Source organism: Schistocerca nitens, chromosome 7 (genome assembly GCF_023898315.1).
Source record: "Schistocerca nitens isolate TAMUIC-IGC-003100 chromosome 7, iqSchNite1.1, whole genome shotgun sequence".
Taxonomy (NCBI): Eukaryota; Metazoa; Arthropoda; class Insecta; order Orthoptera; family Acrididae; genus Schistocerca; species Schistocerca nitens.
In genome coordinates this window covers 391,661,736-391,668,227 of record NC_064620.1, presented here as the reverse complement: position 1 = coordinate 391,668,227, position 6,492 = coordinate 391,661,736, and the positions used below count along the sequence as shown (strand labels likewise).

At 43.3% G+C, this 6,492-nt stretch overlaps 1 pseudogene; it reads right to left on the bottom strand.

Moving 5' to 3' along the window:
* Positions 1–688: 688 nt before the first annotated feature.
* Positions 689–806, bottom strand: LOC126197276 (5S ribosomal RNA; annotated as a pseudogene).
* Positions 807–6,492: the final 5,686 nt, after the last annotated feature.

Here is a 6,492-nt window from a genome sequence, read left to right as displayed (position 1 = left end):
CTGATAACGGCGGCGATTGGATCAACTACTAGGTAATTTTGCAATTAATAATAACGTGTATTTTCATGTAAACACATTTATTATAGTGTTTTTTATTTCATGCAGATAACGGCGTACACTATCTTGTGGAACTAACAATACGCGATGGCGTCTTTCTGCTGTCATTGCGTTGTAAATATCGATAGCAGAAGACGGATCTAATGCCATACTTTTCGACAACTCTCAATCACGTGCGCCTTCAAAGCAGTGAGCGCTCCTGTGCAATACATATAGAAAAATTCTTTGTTGTGGAAAATCTGTATAAATTATTCCTCTTTCACAGTTATCATTAACTTCTGAACATCAGCGGCTCGGAGCACAATATTGCTGACAGCTCTGGAATGTCTATCGCATGTTTATTCCTAGTCTCCTGTTTAATTCCATGTCAACATCTCAACGACTGTTTACACATCCTGGCAATTACTTGATAAGACACGGACCATGTCACTCTCCTCCCGAACAGGCCACGAGTGCCCAACGGTACCGACCGGCCACCGTGTCATCCATAGGCATCACTGGATGCGGATGTGGAGGGGCATGTGGTCAGCACTTTGCTCTCCCGGCCTTATGTCCGTTTCCGAGAACGGAGCCACTACTTCTCAATCAATAGCTCCTGAGTTTGCCTCACAAGGGCTGAGTGCACCACGTTTGCCGACAGTGCTCGGCAGACCGGATGGTCACCCATCCAAGTGCTAGCGCAGCCCGACAGCGCTTAACTTCGGTGATCTGACGGGAACCGGTGTTACCACTGCGGCAACGCCGTTGGCTGGGCCATGTCAGCCCTGCTAAAAATTCGCCGCCATCGCAGCACAGACAACTGTGAATGTGGGGAAATCGGTACACTGGTCCACATCTTTCCAGCGCAGGAGTGGATTTGGTAATGAAACAGTGTTCATTGTAATAAGGAATGTGTTTCTGTGGCACAAACAGGGTATACTATAGGCAGATATCAAACTACGAGCTGGAAGTGTGTGTGGCGGAGAGACATATAGGAAGAAACCACACAGCATTACAACGAGACCAAACGGCAGAGAGCAAACTACGACGTCCTTCTAGAACTTGCATTCACGCATGTCCGAAGGAACGCCGGCCGATGTGGCCGAGCGGTTCTAGGCGCTTCAGTCTGGAACCGCGCGACCGCTACGGTCGCAGGTTCGAATCCTGCCTCGGGCGTGGATGTGTGTGATATCCTTATGTTAGTTAGGTTTAAGTAGTTCTAAGTTCTAGGGGAGTGATGACCTCAGAAGTTAAGTCCCAAGTGCTCACAGCCATTTGAACCATCCGAAGGAACAGGCACTGCAGCGATTACAGCTGCCAAGAAATACAGGAAATTTATAGGCAAATGCGAATATGAACCGTCATCGGCCGTATATTGGAATGAAAACAGTCAGAATTTGTATCGGACCGGGAGTCGATCCGGATTTCCCGCACTAGGTGAGCGGTTGCCATAACCGCTTCGGCTATCCGTGCACGAACGATGGCCAGACCCAAGCTTCCATATGCCGTCATCCGTGTGTCATAAAACTGCACTCGTGTGTTATTTATTTCATCATCCAGGGAGGACATATTTATTGAGAGTCGAGAGCCGATGTTGATTAACATTCGCAATTGCGAATATATTTCCTCTATTTCCGACTTGTTTTTTACCTCGCCAGGCGCTACCAATCCAAAACAAATGAGAACAACAACAGTTTAGCTTCTATCTTTCAATATTATAGTGTTTTGTAGAATTATAAATTACTAACAGTAAACTAGCGCAGCAGCATACAGAATTATTTCTGGTTACTGAATTTGAATGTATCTGCTGCTCCCTGAGGCTGGTCGCAGACGCTGCTCTTAACTACGAGAAGATTGCAACGCCACGTTACAAGCGAAATACATACGGAATGACCTGTAGAGGATCGATGAATGATGCAGCGACTGGCAGTTGGCTCTGAATATAAATAAATATAACGTATTATACGTAAATGGGCGAAGGGTTCCATTACTGCTTGATAATGCAATTGGTGAAAGGTTACTGGAAACAGTAATAGCCGTACAATAGCTAGGAGTAAGTGTACGAAGCGGCCTAAAGGGGAATGACTGCAAGAAAAGCACATGCCAGTCAGATTCATTGCAAGGATCTGAGAGTACTGTAATTCATCAGCATAAACATTCGTTCGACGTTTCTTGCATATTCCAAATAAGTTGATTGGCAGGTATATACATTTGATCCGTATCTATGACTTTGCCTAACCTCAGATCGAAGTTAATCGTTGTATTTAAAACAAACTTCCAACCACAATTTACGGCGGAAAGGCGTACGGGATGTTCCACAGTACTCATCGGTCTGGGACCCTCACGGGGTTGCATTTAACAGAAAAGATACAGAAACACTGAGCAATGCGTTTCGTCACGGGATCTTTTAGTATGCGCGAGAGCATTACGGAAACGCTTAACGAACTCCAGTGGCAGACGCTGTAAGCCAAGCGGTGAGCATCACAGTGATATTTACCGTCGAAATTTCGAAATCGTGCATTCCAACAAGAATGTGGCAACATAACACTTCCGTCATCTCGCAAAATGTCCAAGATGAGGAAATCGGAGAAATTGGAGTTCGTACAGAGGTTTTACCAGCTATCATTCTTCCCGAGCAGCCGGCCGTGGCTGCGGAGCGGTTCTAGGCGCTTCAGTCAAGAACCGCGCGACCACTACGGTGGCAGGTTCGAATCCTGCCTCGGGCATGGATGTGTGTGATTTCCTTAGGTTAGTTAGGTTTAACTAGTTCTAAGTTCTAGGGGACTGATGACTTCAGATGTTAAGTCCCATAGTGCTCAGAGCCATTTGAACCATTCTTCCCGAGCATCTTTCACGAATGGAAAAGTGAAGGAGGGAACAGATTGTGGTGCAGAAGTACCCTCCGCCACACAATGTAAGGTGGCTTTAGGTGTAAATGCAGTAGGGCATTTAGGATTAAAGGGTGGAATCGACTGATTTGAGTTCGGGTTAAAAGTGTAGCATTTATACAGTTATACTAAATACAATTTGAACAAACAATCTGAGCAAATACTGAATTCGTAATTTTGTACTGCAATGAAACCGCACATATTATAAAAGTGTATGTATGTACAGGAGTGATAACGTACAATGATGATGAGGGGGGGGGGAAGGGGAGAGACAGGGTGAGGGGGGGGGGAGAAATGGGCAGGGAAAGTTAAGAGGGGGAGATGTATAGTGAGGGTAAAGAGGGGATGGAGGGGCAGGGGTCAATGGACAGGGGACGCAGAAGGTGGACACAGAGAGAGTGTGGCTGAGCAGATGGACGGGGGTGGAGAGCAGTTGGATAGCGAGAGGGGCAGGTGGAGATGGACAGAGAACGTGGATTGGTTGTTGACAGAGAGAGAGAGAGAGAGAGAGAGAGAGAGAGAGAGAGGGGGGGGGGGGAGGAGATGGAGGGGCAGGGGTTGATGGACACGGTACACAGAAGGTGGACACAGAGAGTGTGGCTGAGCAGATGGATGGGGGATGGGGGTGGGGGGGGGGCAGTTAAATAGCGAGAGGGGCAGGTGGAGATGGACAGAGAGAGGGGTTTGGAGGAGGTGAAGAGAGAGAGGGGGGTGGGGGAAGAGGAGGTGGGCAGAGAGGGGGAAAGGAATAGATGGTCTAATAGATTCGTATTAAATACATACCTGGTCAACAACGGGTGCTCTGCTAGTTCTTAATAGAACTCAAATCCAATAAAATTTAAATTAATTTGCTATCGTAATAAAATAAAGAAGTTTACACAATCGACTGCCATTTCATGCTGAGTTTAAAAATGAAATGCTTAAAAGATACTATAAACAAATTCATTGAAATAACAATGAGTTATTTACCCAAGACTCAGTTAATTACAATTTAATAAGAATTAATAAGTGTGTTTAAGAAACACCATAAAAATTAAATCGCTGAAAGTAACTTCAGCAGAATCTGAATGTATGTAACCTAGAATGACCGAGACGACTGTAGTATCCCTTGTGCAGTCCACGTGGCCCTTAGCTGCAGCATTCTCCCAAAACATGTATGTTGGTATTTGAACAAAGCAGGAATTATATCAAAATGTTAGAAGTAGTCACAATCAAGCTACAGTAGCCCATTACAAACAGTCTTGTAAGTTGCTTAAAAATGTTATTAGCAAGGTAAAAAGTATGTGGTATGCAAATAGAATAGCTAATTCACAGGATAAAATTAAAGCCATATGATCAGTTGTGAAGGAAGTGTCTGGTCAGCAGCACAAGGTTGACGATATAAAGTCAGTTTGCAGTAATAATATTTCTGTTACTGATAAATCAGATATATGTACAGTATTTAACAACCATTTTCTGAGCATTGCTGGTGAATTAAATAAAAATTTAGTATCTACAGGAAATCATATAAATTTCTTAGCAAATGCCTTTCCGAGATTGACGTCTGAAATACTCCTCTGTGATACAGACAAGAGGGAGATTGAGACAATAATCAAATCACTGAAGACTAAGGACTCTCATGATTATGATGGAGAGTGTAGTAGAATATTAAAGTACTGTGCTGCACATGTTAGCCCTGTATTTAGACATATTTGTAATTTTTCCTTTAGGAATGGTCAGTTTCCTGAGCGATTAAAGTACTCAGTGGTAAAGCCGCTTTATAAAAAGGGATAATGTAGATAATTTTAGACCTATTTCTATGCCATCAGTGTTTGCAAAAGTTATCGAAAAGGCTGTGTTTGTAAGGTTAATTGATCATTTTATATCACACGATTTGCTATCAAATGTACAGTTCGGCTTTAGAAGTCGTTTGACAACTGAAAATGCTATATTCTCTTTTCTCTGTGAGGTACTGGATGGGCTAAACAAAAAGTTTCGAACGCTTGGCGTATTTTTTGATTTAACACAGGCATTTGACTGTGTTGATCACACAATATTGCTCCAGAAGTTGGACCATTACGGAATAAGGGGAGTAGCTCACAACTGGTTCACCTCTTACTTTAGCAACAGGCAGCAAAAGGTCATTATTCACAATGTTGATAATGGCTGTGATGTGGTGTCTGAGTGGGGTACTGTCAAGTGGGGGGTGCCCCAGGGATCAATGTTGGGGCCGCTCTTGTTCCTTATTTATATAAATGATATGCCCTCTTGTATTATGAGTAACTCTAAAATATTTCTGTTTGCTGATGACACTAGCTTGGTAGTAAAGGATGTAGTGTGCAACATTGACTCGGTTTCAAGTGGAGCAGTACATGACCTCAGTTCACGGCTTGTAGAAAATAAACTAACGTTAAATCACAGTAAGACTCAGTTTTTACAGTTCCTAACACACAATTCAACAAAACCTGACGTTTTAATCTCAGAGAACGGGCATATGATTAGTGAAACTGAACAGTTCAAATTCCTAGGTGTTGAGATAGATAGTAAGCTGTCGTGGAAAGCCCACGTTCAGGATCTTGTTCAAAGACTTAATACTGCCATTTTCACTATTCGAACGGTATCGAAAGTGAGTGATATTTCGACACGTAAATTAGTCTACTTTGCTTATTTTCATTCACTTATGTCGTATGGTGTTATGTTTTGGGGTAACTCTTCCCATTCTAGAAGGATATTTTTGGCTCAGAAACGGGCGGTTCGGGCAATAAGTGGTGTGAGTTCACGAACTTCTTGTAGACCTCTTTTCACGAGTCTGGGTATTTTGACATTGGCCTCTCAATATGTATATTCCTTATTGTCGTTTCTTGTTACCAATATTAGTTTATTTCCAACAATATGCAGCTTTCACTCGGTTAATACTCGGCAGAAATCAAACCTCCATTTGGATCGGACTTCCTTAACTCTTGTGCAAAAAGGTGTGCAGTATACTGCTGCATCCATTTTCAATAAGCTGCCACTCGAATTAAAAAATCTTAGCAGTAATCCAAGCGCTTTCAAATCGAAACTGAAGAGTTTCCTCATGGGTCACTCCTATTCTGTCGAGGAGTTCATTGAAAAATTAAGATGATTCTCATTGTATTGCTGATAGCGTTTGCTTAAACTTATGGACTGATTTTCTTTCAGGTTCATGAACATTTATTTTTATCTGTTATTACTTTTATGTTGTAAGTTCATGTACTGACACGTTCCATGACCTAGGAGATTTGCTCCTCAATTTGGTCCTACGGAACTTGACATTTAAATAAGTAAATAAATAAACAGCAGTACACATCAGCGCATACAGATGCATATACCCCAGACTAACATGTCCAAGAGAGAATGCTCACTAGCACAGCTGCCCGCTTACACACTCCTACGCCCAATGCCCTCAGTGTGTCCGACATAGCAGGAACAGTGACGTTCTTTAACAGATTCCAATGGCCCAAGCCCGTTCAGGCGAGTCAGCGCACAGTCAATGCCGTACGTAGGCGGCGAGAGACAAACAGGGCCAACTCTTGGCTCGCTTCCGTCTGAGGCCAGCACCGTGCCGCCT